At 46.8% G+C, this 18,428-nt stretch overlaps 1 long non-coding RNA gene across 1 annotated transcript in view; it reads right to left on the bottom strand.

Moving 5' to 3' along the window:
- Positions 1-6,658: 6,658 nt before the first annotated feature.
- LOC147002005 (uncharacterized) overlaps positions 6,659-18,428 on the bottom strand; it is a 107,201-nt gene continuing 95,431 nt past the window's right edge. Inside the window, exons 2-3 of the long non-coding RNA XR_015048946.1 lie at positions 16,649-16,804; positions 6,659-6,782 (exon numbers count right to left, since the gene is read on the bottom strand). This is a non-coding gene — a long non-coding RNA (uncharacterized LOC147002005). The remainder of the gene's footprint in view (positions 6,783-16,648; positions 16,805-18,428) is intronic.

An 18,428-nucleotide genomic window follows, 5' to 3' on the forward strand; every position in this document is an offset into this window, starting at 1 on the left:
ATAGCTACGGCAACAACTCTCAGACATAAAACGAACTGTTTAAACTGGCATCGGACTCAGGGCACAGATATAAAGGGAATCCGGCCAGAAGGACAGCAGGCAGCTGCCCTCGAGGAAGCGAATTCTGGGCTGCATGGTTCCCTTAGTCGGGTGATGGAATTTCATGGTATTTGATGTTTAACCAAAGGCCAATTAGTCCCTAAATATCCTTTGCTGCCACATGGAAGAGGGAGAGGACACAGGCAGGTTTAGCCTGGGAGCCAGCAGTGGAGAGAACAGGTAAACTTAAGACAAAGAAAGAAGAAGAAGGAAAAAAGAACAAAAATGTACAAATGGACTGTCCTTGTTTGTTTTGTGTCAAGTTAACACAAGCCAGGACTATAGGGGGAAAGGAACCCCTCTTAAGAAAACACCTCTATAAAGATTGTCCTGTGGGCCACTGTGTGGGATATTTATTTGATTAATGAGTGAGCCTGGAGGGCCCAGTCCACTGTGGGTAGTGCCTGACCTGGGCAGTTGGCTCTGAGTCATATAAGAAATCAAGCCGAGCAAGCCAGAGAATCAAACTAGTAAACAGCACTCCTTCATGGCTTCTGCTTCAGTTCCTGCCTCCAGGTTTGGACAGACTGTGAGATGGAAGTGTGACCCAGATTAACCCTTTCTTCCCTGAGCTGCTTTTGGCCATGACATTTATCACTGCAAGAGAAAGCCAACCCAGACATGGATTGAGGACTCCCCACCTAATGTGGAGCCTGATAAGAGGAACCGAAACAATATTCGTGTTAGTCACTACATTAGCTCAGGTTTCCATTACTGTAACAAAATACCTGAGACAACTGACTTACAAAAAGAAAAGGTTTATCTCGCCTTGAAATTTTGGAGGTTGTAGACCATTGTTGGGTGACCTCAGCTCATTGTTTTGAACCTCTGGCAAAACAGCACACAGTGGCATGAGAACATGGCAAAATCAGCCATCATAGGAACCATGAAGCACAAAAGAGACAGGAAGAGACGGGAGTCTCCAAATTCCCATTAAGAATATTTCACGTCCACCTTCTAGGGTCACAACTGTGAGACCAAGCTTTAACACGTAAGCCCATAGAGGACATTTCTCCACACTACAGCGCTCATCTTAAGGATTCTCCAAGGTTTAGAGAGATGGTTCAGAGAATCAAAGCACCTGCTTTGCAAGCATGAAGATCTGAGTTTGAATTCCACCACCACATGAGCTAGCCAGAAATGGCTACATAGACCTGTAACCAAAGTACTGTGGGAAACAGAGATAGGAGGGTCACTGGGCTTTGCTGGATGGCAACTAGTACCAGGTTCAATGAGAAATCTTGTTGCAAGAGGACAAGGCCACGGAGGATAGGTTATAGGAAACTTTTAAAGTTTCCTATAATCTCCATATGTGCACAGGCATGGATACACACATGCACACACATACAAGCACACATGCAGTACACCACATGCAACATACACACAAACACACACACACACTACATAACATACACACCACATACCATACACACAACATAGACAACTACTACATACACATGGCACACACATTCTACAGTACAACACACACACACACACACACATACATACACCATAGACAATGCATACAACACATAAACACCACATACATATATATACCACGTAAAATACACAAAACATAGATACATACCACACATTCACACATGGCCCACACACTATACCATACTCACACCACACACACACAAACACACACACACACCACATATACACACACACACAAATACATTATACCATACATATACTACTATGCCCATACATGCCACACTACATACTCATACACACATAGACACACACGCTATACCATACAAGCACCACACGCGGTTATACATACATACTCACACATGATACACACACACACACACACACACTTCTAAATCAGCTGTGAGAAAATAATCACAAGTCCTGCTGTACGTTCTGAGCCTTGTGCTTTGCCTGTCTGTGACATAGAGCACAGTTCTCAGAACCCTCCTGATCCGGCTTCTCCTTCCACTCCAGGCCCTATTGTAACTCAGTCTGTCCACACCTCTGCTGTTCTTGTCTCCTGCTATGGGTCTATGGGTCACTCTTCCCCCAGCATTGAAGATACTGATGGAGATCGTGTTCAGCGTATCCCATACCCCGTACCAGACTGCATTCCTGCAGAGGCCCCAGATTCCAAAACTGGCCTACCAGCCCCAGTCCCTCAGGAATCTCAGAAGAGTGCTCCTATCAATCAGGTAGGATCCTGTGACCATCTTTGGGCCAATTGCTATGACCAGGGCCTGAAGTCTGCTGCTACAGGGGATGGTGGACAGAGAGTTAGAATCACATAGTTGACCTGACAGAGAAGCTCTTCTCTAAAGAGAGAAAGTATGGGGTAAGTGATGTGGTGGGGGTCAACTCAAAGCGACCAGTCTCCTATCTATTACACTTCCAGCACTTGGCAAACCACCTCATGCCTTTGACCTCCTCTAACCCCCTTCTTAGAGGAGAGGGCCCACAGCTTCCCTGCTAGCTCAAAAGCAATCATGGCTTTCATCTGCACAGCAGGTCCTCCCACTGGCGTGTCTCCTCTGCCAGTCACAAGCATTCTTCCCCTACCCTCCATCCCTCCTTGTCACCGCCTTAAGACCTTTTTCCTCTTGTGAGGAGATATTTGCAATGGCCTCTCCTTTGCTCTGTTCAAACATTTTATTCAACAGGCATTTATAAGGTGTCCTTTATGTACTGAACTCTGTGCCGTCTTCCTATTCTCTAAACCATTCTACCCACCACAACCAAATTAATCTTCCTCAAGTACTCCTTTGATCACATCATTCTGGGGTTCTAAAGTCTTCAACGGCTCCCCACTGCCTACTGAACATAGCTCACTCTCATCAGTCTGGTATTCAAAGTCCTCCATAATTTGTCCCTAACCTACCTTTCTGGCCTTACTCCTACTATTTCCTTGACACAGAGTATGCTCCAAACGATCTGATCTATTTGCTTTTTCTTGAACAAGCACTGCTTTTCCACAACTGGGTTTTTGCCTCATCTCTTTCTTCTGCATGAAAGTGCCCCCCCCCCCACCGGCTTTTCCTGAGTCCATTCCTACCCAGCCCAAACATTCCCACCACCTTTTCTTGATATACCTGCCAGAAGTAATGGCTATTGCTTTAGAGTCCTGTAATCCTTTGTTTGGGGCATTCATGAGACACTCAGCAATGATGCTTTGTCCTGCAGATCAAGTGATAGACCAGGCTAAGACTCTACCACACTTCCTACCTGAAATGCCTGCATCTGTTTTCTAAGGATGCTTTTGAAAAGACAGGGCGGGACAAGGCACTTTCAGCCTGTGTGTATGTATTGTGGGTGATAGACTTTGGATTCTGACCTGAGAGCAGCCACCTGTCAGAGGGGAAATCCTGTAGTTTAGGGGTCTCATCTCACATGTCCTCAGAACCATGCCTTGAAACATGAGTTTGAGGAAACTCCAGGATCTGTGCATTCAAGCTTGGATATTCTCTCACCGTCTCCAAGATGCTGGGACTTGTTCACGTTTTCTATTAGGAGGATGTGTGGAGGGACCCGTCAGGATTGAATACACTCAAGGGTCATAGTAGACACTTTCCTTTACTCTTTTTTTTTAAAAAAAAGATTTATTTCTTATCGCTTCTCGGCCTTTTGGCTAAGATCATGTGTAAGATTTACTTATTTATTTTATGTATGTGAGTACACTGCCACTCTCTTCTGACACACCAGAAGAGGGCATCAGATTCCATTACTGATGGTTGTGAACCACCGTGTGGTTGCTGAAATTGAACTCAGGACCTCTGGAAGAGTATGCAGTGCTCTTAATCACTGAGCCATCTTTCCAGCCCCTTTCCTTTACTCCTGATACTAAACACCAATGTTTTTATGAGACACATAAATTTATTTTTGTCTTCAGCTGGTTGATCTTTGTAGCTGATTTCATTTGACCATGGTGTTGACTGTGAATGGCTCATAGTAAAGTCTGTGGCTACCACTAGCAGGGATCTAGGTCTCCATGACACCCTGGTAGTTTTTAATCCACCCGGGATAACACCAACACCTCTTAGCCCTGATGTTTTATTGTTTCTACTTTTTGTTTGTTTGTTTTCATTTATTTTTAGCTAACTCTCTTCTGCTATATGATTTACATCACTACAATTGGTTTTAAATCTTTGTCTTTTAGGGCAGAACATTATCAATAAATAAAATAAATAAATTTGCCACCCAATAAATGAGAACGTGTTTCATTTTATCCTAATGAGAGATATCAGTGAGGAAAATAAGTTCTTGGACCAGTGGTTCTGAGGCAGAGCCAGGAAGAGCAGATGGAGCAGGTGATGCTCTGAGGTCAGAGTTGTAAGAAAAATTAGGACTTATGGAGAAAACAGGGACTCGGGAAAGATGATGAAGTTTTAGAACTTGAAGAGATGAGAGGGGTTTGACAAGGCAGAAAGCTTGAAAAAGCTTTTAGGCAAGTTCTAACAGGGCTGTATTCAGAAAGGACAGAGGGTCCCATTGTAGCTCTGAGGCCTCTGTGCAAAGGACCCAAGTGGGGTTCAGGTGGTTTTATGGAGGATTGAACTTGGGGAGCAGAGAGAAAGACGCCTGCCTTCCTTTGGTGAAATGAAGCAAAGTCAAGGCCATCTTAGAGTTGAAAGCAAGAGGGGCTGAGATGGAGCTCCCTAAACAAGCAAAGACATCAACGCCAAATGAATTGAGTGGTATGAGCCTAGAGCTCTGGGTCTTACCTAAGTGCATATCATGGTTACATCAAGGCCTCCTCTATGTGGGAAGAACTGCCATGTAGGTATTGGAGGAGCAATGGAGATGGGCAGAGGGGTAATTGAAGGGGAAGTCTTGGCTTCTGAGAGGGAGGCAGCAGTGAACCCTCATCGGAGTAGCATAGGAAATGCCTGGGCCAATGTGCTGTGTTCCCACTGACCCCTGCAAGTGCTTAACACCTTTAGGATGATATGACCGAAGACAGCAGGGTATCAGAGAGCACAGCTGTGGGCAAGAGTGAACTTTCACAACAGGATCCAGGGTCCTGCGATATCACTGAATGCAGGTAATGAGAAAGGTGTTTATTGGTGGCTTTCCACTTGCTCATCCAACACTTAGTGAATATTTAATGATTTCTGAGCACTGTGCTGGGGGATGGAGACAAAAAGATTACCAACACGTACTTACCGTCCTTAAGGAGATCCAAGGCCAGGGAGGAAATCGATATGTGAGTGAAGCATTTGAGTAGGAGGCATGAGTAATGCTACAGTTCAGGCCAGTGCAAAACGAGGCAGTCAAAACAGGTTTGAGAGACACAACAGTGAACTCCGCATAATGGACCAGGACTTAGAAGGATGAGTAGGAGTTCCCCGGGCAGAACAGACCAGGCCTTAAATAATAGGGTATACCTTTGCAGCCCTGAGACGTTTAGGGGTGGTTAAAAAACACAGGACACAAGAGACACGATCAAATGCTTGGGGCAAGGCTGGGGAAGCTCCCAATATGGCATCTTTGGCCCTTTAAGCAGTGCTATAGACTTCCAAAAAGTTAATGAAAAGTAGTGCTGAGGCCGGGAAGATGGCTCAAAAGATAAGAACACTTACTATGCAAGCATGAGGGCCTGAGTTCGAACCTCAGGCACCCACATAAAAAGTCAGTTGTGACTATATTCACATGTAACCCAAGAATGGGACAGACACAGGAGAATGGCTGGGGCTTGCCTCAGGTCAGTGAGAGACCTTGTCACAAGGTAATAAAATAGAGAGTGACAGGAGACCTGATGTTCTCATGTGATCTGGACACACACACACACACACACACACAGAGAGAGAGAGAGAGTAAGGAAAACAAGAGTACCCTCTGGATTTCATGACAAGTAATACCAACCACTGGGAAATTTCCAGGATCCTGATGTCAGATGGGGCTCCATCTTCAAATTACCATCAGAGAGACCAGCTTCTATTTCTTTAGTTCTCAGGAAAGAAGTAAGGCTTGGACACTGTAGGACAACTGAAAGGTTAACACAGAGCATAGGAGAGACTCTGGAGCAAGCAGCAGATGCCCCGTTCAGCCTCCATTTCATCCTGCCTTTCTGAAGACCAGGCGTGGGCCCTCCATTCCTCACACTACAGCAAGAGTGGATTTGCATGCCAGGAAAAACTGAAAGGCCATACTTCTTCCTTCGAATCAAGTTGTTATTGTTCAAATACATTATTAACGATCGAGGCCGCGGTCGTTTACAACATGGTCATCACAAAAGCAGCTGTTACCATTTACACATGGCTCTCTGTGCGTTCGTTATTAAGGTAATATTTTACCATGCATGCGACTTGCTCAGGGGCTGCATGCTTAATGCGTGGCTTGAACAGACCCCCACTCCCTTCATAGAGGTAATCACTTCTTCCCTTTCTGTACAGGGACGCCAGATGCCAGAGAGAGGAAAAGCAGGAACAGGAGATGGAAACGCAGAGTTATGAAAAATGGAAGCAGAAACACAGCCATATTTTCTCCCATCCTTTTTTCTCCTTTGCTGCCACCGCCCCCCCCGCCCCCACCCTGCCGCTGCCCCAGCCACTGAATGAAAAATAAAAATGCAGAAAACCTCAGGAGCCTTGTAACTTTCCAATCTTTATTTAAAAATAAACCTGCTGCCGTGGTTGTCACTGCTTCCAGTCAGGGGACACACGCTCCGATCGCACTGCCCGATATTTATGTACAAGAAGGTAAGTGCTCTAAAGAGAAACAATAAATCAGGTTAGACCTTACAGAAGGTGCAGGGGATTCGCTATCAAAGAGAATTTGGCAGCCAGTGTTGTCCTTGGAGGAACCCACAAGCCAGCATCTGCAGGGTGGGGAGACAGGACATAAGGCACATATGGGGCCTGTTGTTCTGATGGCTTCTGGGCTTCACATCTGCCTAATGAGGAAGCAAGGGGTAGAGACACCAAAGCTTTCCCTGTGTTATGGACTCGCCATGGCAATTTAGAGAATGCAGGGGAGGCAAAATAATACCCCAGCAGCAGGGATCAGACCTCTCTCTTCCTGTCCACACTAGGCCAACCATCTGAGCTTTCCCTCACCAATCAGATGAGCCTGGAAATCTGCATGGAGCACTTCAGGAACACTTGCAGAGACCATCTGTAACATCCTAATAGAATGAGAAGGGAACCAAGCTAGCCTAGATAAGACACCTGGCATAGGGACAACAAAAAGGCATTGTTCTAAATACCTGCAGAAAATCAACTGTGTGTCCCAGGAGACCCATCCCATCCGAATGTTCAATGGATGCAAAGCAAGGCAACTTGCATGCTGGAGGATGCGCTGAAGGTTAACCCAGCTGGCAAAGGGGACATGAAGAGTGTATTACAGAGACAGAAATGCATGCAAAAGTCCTGAGGCAACTCAGAGTGTGGCTTAATGAAGCAAGGGGGAGCCATATGCCGGAGCTCAGAAAACGAGGAAAAGAGAATGTAGGAAGGGGCCAAAGAAAACCAGGTGTGGTAGTGTGCACTCACAATCCCAGCACTCAGAAGGCTGGGATAGTAGGACAAGTGAGCCTGAGCCTAGCCTGAACCATACATAGACAATGAGGCCAGCCTGGGCTACATATACTAAGAATATATATATGGTCAAGGAAATGGCAGTTGATGAAGAGCCTTGGTTACTTTAGGAGCCACTGAAAACCAATGCTCTTTCAGAAAGACTTCATGACCCAGTGTGGGTTGCATACACACACACACACACACACACACACACACACACACAAGCCCTCTTTAGTGTGAACAACTGCAAGGATTCCCATGTGCTCAGTAAGCTAGGGATATGTCATCAGAAATCCATGACACTTTAGCTATGATGGTGGCAGAGACTAAAGGCTAAGGAAGAGAGAGAGCCAAGAAATCACTGGGAAGCAAAACAAATAGAGACTTGATCAGTTAGAATAAGGGGAACGAAGAGGACAATTCTGGGTTTCTAGCTTTGACAAATGCAAATGTAGCCTTTCTGTACTTGGAGAAAAGAAGCAGAGGAAGAGTGCCAAGACTGTATGAGAACAGCAGATTTAGGTTTGTAACCTATGTGTTGGAGACAGTGTATAGTCTTCAAAGTAAAGGTGTCATGTGAATGACTGAATGTGGCCCTGGACTCCAAGGATGTATCTGGATGAGGCAAATGAAAAAGCCATTGGCGTATGGATGCTAATTCAGGGTCAATCACATGGGGGTGACCACCTTTGGAGGAACAATCAAATAACCAAAAGATGGGTGATGAGTCCTGGGGAACCCCAGAATACAGATGTTTAACAGTAGAGGAAGAACCCAAAAAGGAGCCTGGGAAGATGTCTCTAGGCAGGAAGAAGGAATGAAAAGAGTGTTGCGGCAGACAGATGGAAGATATTTCAATAGAAATAATGGCTAGTGAGGTGAAATATTACTGAGAAGTCGGGAGAGACAAGAATGTAAGGTGTTCATTAGAAACATCAACACCAAGGTCACCACTGACCCAAGCCACTGCAGTATGAAAAGCAAGACCCAGAGTGCCCTCTGAGCAAAAGTTGGCACGTGTTAAGGTCTTCCTTAAAGTCTGTAAGGTGGATGCCTGTAATCCTAGAGGAAAGCAGAGGCAGGGCGATCAGGAATTCGAAGTCATCATTGGCTACGTAGCCGGCCAAGGTTATGTAAGCCCTTGTCTCAAAAAGAAGAAAGAAAGGAAAAAGAACATAAATAATCAGTAAGGGTGATATTCTCCTATCCTATTGAAAGAAAACGGAGATGAGTGTTAATGGTTCCGTTTTGCTTGTTTGTTTATTTACTTCATTTTTGTTTTTTGGAGTTACTCTGGCTGTAACCTTGGCTGTCCTGGAACTCACTTTGTAGACCAGGTTGGCCTCAAACTCACAGATATCTGACTGCCTCTGCCTTCTAAGTGCTGGGATTACAGGCTTGTACCCCCATTGCCTGGTGAGGGTCAATATTTGAACAAGAGAGATTAAGATTAAATCCAGAGAATTTTCCAGAAAGAAGCCTGCAGAATGTCCACGAGAGCTGACAAAGAGGAGAGAAAACCAGAGACAGAAGCAGGATCAGGACAGATCCCTATGTCCCAGGGACAGGTTTGCTGCTGCCCTTCCTGGGGGTAGAGTACCACCGCAATTATCAGAGCAGAGCATTTCTGCCCAGGGTGGCCCTGTCCTGCCTGCCCTGCCTCAACAGTAGAATGCCCCCTTTTCTCAGTAAGCCAGGCAGCCTAGGTTAACATGAACCTAGCTGTCTAGCCCAGAGCACCCAAAGGACAAGCACAGAAATATATGCTCGCAGGGCCAGCCGAGTGACCGGGATGACAATGCAATGCCCGGCCTCGGGTCAGTAATGGGGAGGTATTAGTCATCTCTTCAGACCTCGGCTCCATTATTTTTGCCGGAAATGTGAGAACAGCTCTCACTAATAACGTGTGGAATCACTTCCAACTATTTGCCTTTCAAGTCAGCCTCCTCAGGTCGGGTGACATATCTCGTTTAACAGGGGTGCCATTAGAGGGAAGATTTAACGTAGGGCTAAAAGCATTTGTAGCGGGAGCTGTGGGTGGGTTCCTTTTTAAGCTTTCTGTGGCTGGTAACGTGTATCTCTTCCCTCCATGCTATTGGGTTTTGTTATTGAAGCCTTTTTCTTTTCTGGAGGAGATTGGTCATTAACTCTCCCATGCCCAGAGCATCCTTTGGCATGAATAGGGCAGGTCCCGAGATGAACCAGAAATCTCTTCGTCAACCAAAGTCTGCATGAGCGTCAGCAGACTGGTTTGTTGACTCATAGCATCTCACTGTCTCACTCCCTGCTGTGGAGATCCTGCTCTCTTCCTACCCAAGGACTTACATAAACAACTAGTGTAATAGTTTGAATAAGATGTCTGCCTGGTCTCAGGCATTTGAATACTTGGTCCCCAGTTGGTGGCGGTGTTTGAGGAGGCTTTGTGGCCTTGCTGGAGGAAGTATGCCACTCAAGGCTGATTTGGAGAGATTAAAGACGTGTGCCATTTTGAGTTCACTCTCTTTATTTCCTGTTTTCAGTTAAGATGGGAGCGCTTTGCTTGCTGCTCCAGTCGCCATGCCTACCGCCAGCCATGCTGTCCCATCCTTAGCAACCAGAAGGCCAGCTGGATGGTGTGGTTTCTTCTATGAGTTGCCTTGGCCATGGTGTTTTAGAATAGAGATAGAAACGTAACAAATATACCAGAAGCATAAACATGAATTAACCAGCCCATGAATTTACACATCTGCTAACAGTTAAAACCCTGCTTTTCCCTTTGTTTTGAGAAGGCCAACAGCCACACCAATAGTAGGAAGAAGAGGGCTAAGGTCCCAGAAAAGGAGTTTAGCATTTTATTAAAACTTGTTAATTTGATTGACACTTTATTTATTTATTTATTTATTTATTTATTTATTTTGTTCCCTTTGAAGGCTGAGGCCCTATAAGACCCTGCTTGAGCTCCTTAGATCTTCATCCCAAGGCTAGCATCCTATGGTCTCACCATCTCTACCTATCAAAGTGAGAGGCTTTAGTTGCATCCATTGAATCCAGAGCTTTGCCTATGGGAGGAGTGCTATAAGCACAGATCAGTCATACCTTTCTGGGTCACAAGTAACGACTGAAAGAAATGTCAATCAAAGAGGCAAAGGGCGTGGAATCTCTTCCTTTGTGTGATCTGCAGATGTCGTAGTGGGCTTGACTATCGATGCCTGGAAATGGCACATAAAACTATCCTCAGATCCGAGCTCTTCCCTCATTGTTCCTTGGCTGGGTCTAAATCCTGAATCCATGTCACACAAGACCTGGGCACACGTATCTGAAGCGGCATCAGGATGATTCCCTCGCCGCCGCCACCACCACCATCTGGAGTCCACTAGAGAAAGGACTTTTCATTCCTTCCCTGTCATCCAGGTCTGAAACTAGACACTGATACAACGTGACAAGGTGCCCACCTCAGTTCTGTTTCTGTCCTTCATATGTTGTCTCCTGACGGTTTCACCTGCTTTGAGTAAGACTGAGAGACCAGTGGACTTAAGGGAAAAATAACGCATGGTGCTTCCAGAGGTTGCCCTTCTGTTGCCTCTGTTACAGATATATGCCCACGATGTGTCTCCTTACTGGCTTCCCACCTTAAGGACAATCTCTAGAAGCCATCTTTATTCTTCTTGATGCCTAGAAGGTCTCAAGAGAAGCTCCCAGTTAAGTAGAGAGGCTGCTCTAGCTCCTACTCTCATCATTCCCAGACTTCTAAAGAAGAGTCTCATCCATGGGAGACGGAGGAAGGAAAGGTCCCAGCCTATGGAAAGGGTTTGGTATTCAGAGGGCCATGTGCACAGCTCTTAGACGGAGCAGACAGTGAAGTTTGCTGTTCTTTCTCTGCAAGTTACCACATACAGAGACGTGGTACAGCAATAGGAAGATGGACAGGTGATCTACAGAAGGTGGACTGACCTAACAGATGGGGGAGAGCTTGGTCCAGACTGTAGTCAATACTCATGGAGGCAATGTTAGCAGAAGTAGTCGACAGTGACCCTCAAAGGCTGACTGACAGTATGGACATAGCTCTGGGCAATAATCCACAACAGAACATGGCCTCAGTAGCTTCAGCAAACTAAGAGAGCAGGCTCAGGAATCTAGAATGGGGGAGGGAAGGACCGGGGAAGAGGCTAGCCGTGTCAATCAGTTTTGGAATTGAGGAGTTAATAGAGGATACAAGACAGAGGGCTCAGTAGTATGAATGAGACTGTTCAGGACACATTAAAGGGAGGAGTGTCCTGCAGTCTGGTCTCTGAGTCTATAGACAGACACTCAAGTGCAGCATTCTCCCTACATGGAGGGGCACACCGGTGCCCTCAATGCCCAGTTAAGGCAGGCTCTGTAACTCATGGGGGCTGGCTGGGAAAGGAGGACTGACAGGCTGGGCCACGTGAGCACTGTTGCCTGGCAGATTTCCAGGCGCGGTATATGTATCCAAGGCCAGAGGCTGAGCCACTGCCAGCCACATGTGACCTCACGGGTCTCCCTTGCCAACCAGCAGCAGGAGCAAGAGACTCCAGAGGCTCCCTCAGCTTCAGAGAGAATTCTGCAAACAAGACTCAGATTTTAGGGGTTAATCCATAGCCCCACGAGGAGCCTGTGAGCCTCCTCTGAAGGGCAGCTCAAGCAAGTCGGCTGAGACCAAAGGAAAGCCACGAGGCTGCCGGCCTGAGATTTGTTTTGGCAGCAACTCCAAAGAGCAGCCCCTCAATCGGCTCAGTTGTCTGGGTTCTCAAAAGCAGTGGCTGCCTCCCACCAGCCTAGCTAATAGGGCTGAGCTGCCGGGACCACAGCTTCTGTGTACCAGGCCCATGGTCCGTTACTCTGGGTCTCACTTCTGCAGGGAGCAGTGACCAATGACAAGTCCTAGTGAGATGCATGTTTATCTGATACCTGCTAGGTGAATGCCACCCCTCACCCCTCATCGCCCACTCCTCTACCAACATGCTCAGTTGGCCTTTCACTGCTTAAGGATCTGGACTGTAGTGTTTATGCATTTCTGGGGCTGAGGAGCAGGTAGCCAGCACATGACTAGTTGAGGAAAGAGAAAGAGAGGGGTCATGGTCTGGCCTTCTATATTCCTAGGACATGAGATTCTGCCCAAGAGAAAGGTTAACATAGGATTTGGATCTGGCCTCCACTTGTCAGATCCTCTCCCCTCTCCCTCAGCCCCACTCAAACTCCCAGGGAGGAAACAGAGGATGAACGGCCCCTTTTGCTAAAGTGCAAGGTTCAGCCCTGGTTTCTTTGGGCTCTGAATTTCTAGAAAGAGAAGTGGCAACATTTATTTCTCTTCTCATTTGGACCTCTCCAGTCCTATCCTTCATTCTTCTCCAGGGCCCCCCTGGGAGGACCCAAGTAAATTGTCTGTTAGACCATCTCAGCCCAGAAACGGTGGTGCAGATGTGGTGTGGCAGATAAGGTGACCAGCGTGGGTATAAAAGTGAAATTGGAGGACCCTGTACCCAAGGACTCATTGAGGGAGGGAGCATCATTGTACACGTAGGAACCAGGGAGACAACAGCAAGTGACCTATTGCTCCACATCCATGGGATGCTGGGTAGGGCTACACATCATTGGCCTACTTGACAGCCTGCTCTTTCCTGGTGCATGTCGGCCTGGTCCTGATGACCCTTGGATGGGGGTGTCAGGTCCCATCCATAATGAGAGCTCCCTGGAACAGCCACCATTTCTTCCAGAGCCTCACTGGAGAAAAGAAGGCCAAGGAAAGACTATGCCCCAGTCTGTCTGCCATACCTTGTCCTAACTACTCTTTTCCTTAGGTGCACATCCCAGTCAGCATCTCTTTCGCCTCCATCCAACTGCTGACTTTCCACTGGCCTGGGAAAAGCCAGTGACTTCAGACATGCCTATTGAGTCTGTACCACTCTCCTACTCCAAACCCACTTAGGTAAGAGGCCTGGAAGGCTCTGCAGCAACATGAAAGCTGGCCGGCAGATGGGAGGCAATGGTAGAAAGAGGGAGACCCATAGCATACGTAACCCACAGGCGCTAAATAAACCTGACTCAACAACAGTTGTCCCCATGAACCACAAGTCCCTGGTCACTACAGGGGACATCAAGAACCTCAAAATGGAAGGCCCTGCTCCCCTTCCCCTGCCCATTAAGAACCACTGCCCAGATGAACCCCAAGCCACAGGTGTCTCTGCCCCATCTGTACTCCCTTTGACTTGGGTGCCCTCACTGCTTAATTGGAAGGGCTGAACTCCTCTGTGCTCAGAGCTTCCATGGACACAGGTAGATGACACTGGACCAGGGGTGCTTTAGCTACAGGTCTCAGACAAATGTTGTCTCAAGTTTGCACAGGGCATAGCTTCTGAGCCATTGTTCTATCCTCATTGTTGAGAGCTCCCCAGAGGATATAATAGTGACCACAGGCAGGTCTTCCCTGTTCTTCTACATGATCCCTGAGCATCCCACCCTTCACTCTCCTGCCTTATGCCTAAGATCAGTGTACCCCACCCAAGTAATCTACCCCCAGCTCATCCCTCTGGAACTCTCTGATCACTACCGTCTACACCAACTCTCCTCTCTATGGAAACGGTGCGCTTAAAATCCACGGCCCTCAGTCCCGTACGTGCTGGAACCAGCAGTTGTTTCAGATGTGTACATCTGATTCTCTCCACGAGGATAAGGTCACGGAAGGCAGTAAGTACTGCTTTGCTTGTTTTGATTCCCACTGAGCTGAGCATAGATTGATGTGTGGTAAGTGCTCAATAAATGCTCATGGACTCACTTAATGGATGGACAGCCTTGCAGGGGCCCTGCCCCATCAGAAAGGGAAGGCAGCCTTAGTCTCCTCCAGCTCACCTGGAGGGACCCAAGGTGCTATGTCCTGCGGGTAGACTCCGGCTGGCTAGTCCTGGCTCTTTCCCATCAGCCCCCTTGGTCTTCTGAATCCCTCTGGGTTTGAAGGAGGCTGATGCTTGTGGCTCTTACAAACATCAATTTACAGCCACCAGGATGTAACTTCACCCTATGCTGCGTTTATAAATTAATCTCCTGGGATTAGATTCTGTGTTTTAGTAACACTCCTGAGGCATTGTATTTACACATTAATAATAAAAGGGGAAAAAAAGTGAGACAAGTTCTGACAACTTTCAATAACATTCAGAAATAAAGTGTGAGGCACAGAAGTGTCCAAAGTTAATTAAGACCATTTGGTGCTGACGAGGGTGGGGGGGCGCTGCCTGCCGTTCTCCGACAGGTGCTATTTCTGAAACCCAATTTTCTTGTCTGTAATGTACCTGATGCCTGCAGAAAAGGAGGTGCTGAAATAAACCGGACTTGCCGCCCGGCACTGAACTCCTGTCTTGTACTAAAGAAGTACGGACACTTTGTCAGATAAGTAGGAGGCCTGCAGTGAGCGAGCACACCTGCTCCTCTTCATAAGTGGCATCCTGGGGGAATTTGGGAGTGTCGTGTTCCCTAGAGCACTCTGCTAGCAGCTACAGTGGACTACCAGACATATACCTGATGAACTCTACCTTAGAGCACCAGACCGGACATGGAGAGATCCCAGGAGCAGTCATGGAATGGACCTAGGCACCCTGTCCTGTAATGAGCATCATTTATTGCACAGAGACCTGTAGTTTAAGTCTGCAGAAGCACTGCACGTTTGTATTTTCTCCATTTCCATTTTAACTTTTCTCGGTTTTAGAATAGTTATTTTAACAAGGCAAAAGCCCTCTGGGGAAGAAGAAGAGAAGGAAGAAAGGATTCTCTTTGTTTCTTTCTGGAGACTTCCTGGACTGTTGAGCGACAGACATGACAGGAATAAAGGGAGATCTTAGAAGAAATGGTTTGGATGCTACAGGTATGGCCCCTGGTGAGGATATCATCTCAACAGAACACTCATTTTCCACATTCCCCAAAGTAGTCCCTGTGTTTATTTATAGGACAGGTGAATCCCTTCCCAGCCCATAGGATTCCGCATGGTTGTCCCCTCCCACTCCCACAGCCTCTGGAGTAAAGAGTCAGCCGTACCACACACCCCAGCCACTACCCAAACTGTATCAGATCTCAGCACACCTCTTCCAACCTTTGCTTGCCTCTGTCCATCCAAAGAGAAATGGACACAGAGTAAATGGAAATGGGATTGAGTTTGCAAGGAGAACAGTAACCCATGTTCCCTGCATAACTCAGTATTCCTGGCCTAAGATATTCACTAGGTGACCCTAGATCCTGTTTTCTAGCTTGGTACTCTTATCTTTGCTTCCAATAGACAACTCCTAGGTAGCTAGGCAGATTTTTATCCCTCTTTTGAATGCATTTCATTAGGTTGATACCGTCAGAAGTATTAAATTTTTTGAGCCAACACAATCTTTATTTTGAATTTGAAACAAACTTGGCAATGGATTTGGCCCTTGCAACGTGGACTGATAGGAAGTGATCTCTCTCCCATTTCCGTGCTTGTCACAACGGCAGGACTGTTTGTTCTAGATCAAAGAAATAAAGTCTGAGGTCTTCGGGCAAAGACAAGACTTGGAGATGATGCTGTCCATGGATAACTAAGGAGAGAAAAGATGAGTTGCAGAAAATGCCAGTCTGGGGTGCATGGGAAGAAACATCACCTAAGCAATTGCAGCAGCCTGTATACCCAACAGGCTAACCTCAGGGCGCACACCTGATCAAAAAGATCTCAGTTTCTTTCCAGAACCTAAATAGGTAAGATGGATCCGAGAAGACAAAGCTGGGTGTTAAGCAAGAAGCAATCCGATGCTGTACCTATATTTCAGAACTCTAAACCAATAGGTAGTTGACGTTACACTAAGTCATTCACTCATTCTCTCTCAACAGCTCATCGTTAGAAGCCTGCATCCCTGCTGAAAGAGATTTCTGGGAAGCACAGAGGCAGAGCATCAGGTCCAAGGCTATCATTTAAATGTAAAGCAAAACAGGCACACCATCTTTTGCCTCTTGAGTGATGAATACAGATGTCACAACCACATCTGTTTGGAGAGTAGGAAGGCTCACAGTGAGAAAGACATCTTAGAAGTTATCATAGGCCCAACACTTACCATGAGATATGGCCTGAGGAACTCTATGATGGCCAGACCACTCTCCTCTAGGTGGCTAGGCTCAGACCCTCGGAGGCTCACTTCTTAAACAGCAGGACAGAGATCTCTGCCACATTTTGCAGCTTCTGCTGTCGTTCACAGGTCCTGCGCGTTTTCCTAGTAAGAAAGAAGGATAGCGTTGTTTCTTCTGAATTCCAGGATCTGAAGTCTGGATAAATGAACTCTTGGGAACTCAAAGGTTCCTCACTGGTTTGTTTTCAGTAAGATAGGGCATTCGGCCATGAGGGTAGACTAGATTTGACTCTAGTTTGCTTAGGTAAGTTGCTTTACCGCTCTGCTGTGTGTCAGTTTCTTTCCTGCAAATTGTGGTTAATAACAACAGACTCCCAGAGGTACTGTGATTTTATGGGGATGATTAAATTCGCTGACCCATTTTCAAATGTGTAGGAGAGGATCCAACAGTATTATCAACAGTAGCAAGCTTGGTTTAAGCTCTACCTGGACCAACTGCATTAAACTTCTACTTCGGGGCATTCTGTACTCAATATTAGATGACCCTTAAGTTTTCTTTACTGTGGTAAAATGTATCTTAGTTGGTCAAAGAAAGAAAAAGAAAAGGGAGGGAGGGAGTGAAAGAGATGAAAAAGAGGGAAGAAAGGAAGGTGGTAGAGAGGGAGAAAGGGAGGGAGGGAGGGGAAAAGGAGGGAGGGAGGGAGAGAGGGAGGGAGGGAAGGGAAAAGGAGGAAGGGAGGGAGGGAGGGAGGGGAAAAGGAGGCAGGGAGGGAGAGAGGGAGGGAGGGAAGGGAAAAGGAGGAAGGGAGGAAGGGAGGGAGGGAGGGAGGGAGGGAGGGAGGGAGGGAGGGAGGGAGGGAGGGAGGGAGGGAGGGGAAAAGGAGGGAGGGAGGAAGGGAGGGAGGGAGGGAGGGAGGGAGGGAGGGAGGGAGGGAGGGAGGGAGGGAGGGAGGGAGGAATCTCCCCTTTTCTCCTTCATACAGAGCAGTAGAACCACTAGAGCAGTTTTTCTCAACCTTCCTATTATTGCGAGCCTTCAACACAGTTCCTCATGCGGTGACCCCCAACCATAAAATTATTTTTGTTGCTATTTCATTACTGTCATTTTGCTACTGTTATGAACTGTAATGCAAATATCTGTGTTTTCCAATGGTCTTAGGTAACCCCTGTGAAAGGGTCATTTGACCCTCAAAAAGGGGTCATAACCACAGGTTGAGAACCAGTGCACTAAATAACCAAGTTTACTAGCCTGAGAGATATTATAGTGTTCGTTCTAATATATGACTTTGTAGTCAACTGCAGGTTTCATGGTTGTGAACCTCTTCTGTCTTCGGTCCTAGAGTGTGCACAAGTAACAAAGACTGTCAGCCCACAGACTCAAACCCGTGTCCTTTCCAGTCTTGTCACCATCAAACATTTAATGGAAGTCCAAAGCCACAAGTCATTGAAATACCATAATTAGTTTTGTTCTTTAAGCTGAGCAGCCAGTGGGCCAAAGGCTGAAGCCCAGAGGCTCTCAGAGGCCCACTCAGTCTTCCTCACTGTGCTCACTCGTCTTCCAGAGTTAGACTTGCCCTCAAGTCCGTTTCTGCATTATCACTCTGTCTGAAACACCTGATCATTTTAGAACCTCCCAATGCATCTATCAAACCTAGTCTTCCCCACACAGACTGAACACTATAGTAATGTTCATGTCTTCCTCGGTTCCTGACTAGGATCATTTCCAAATGTCTAAAACCCTAAAGCCACCGGCAACAGGAGAAGCAAT

This window comes from Mus caroli, unplaced genomic scaffold (assembly GCF_978045245.1).
Source record: "Mus caroli unplaced genomic scaffold, Mus_caroli_1 scaffold_11, whole genome shotgun sequence".
Classification (NCBI taxonomy): domain Eukaryota; kingdom Metazoa; phylum Chordata; class Mammalia; order Rodentia; family Muridae; genus Mus; species Mus caroli.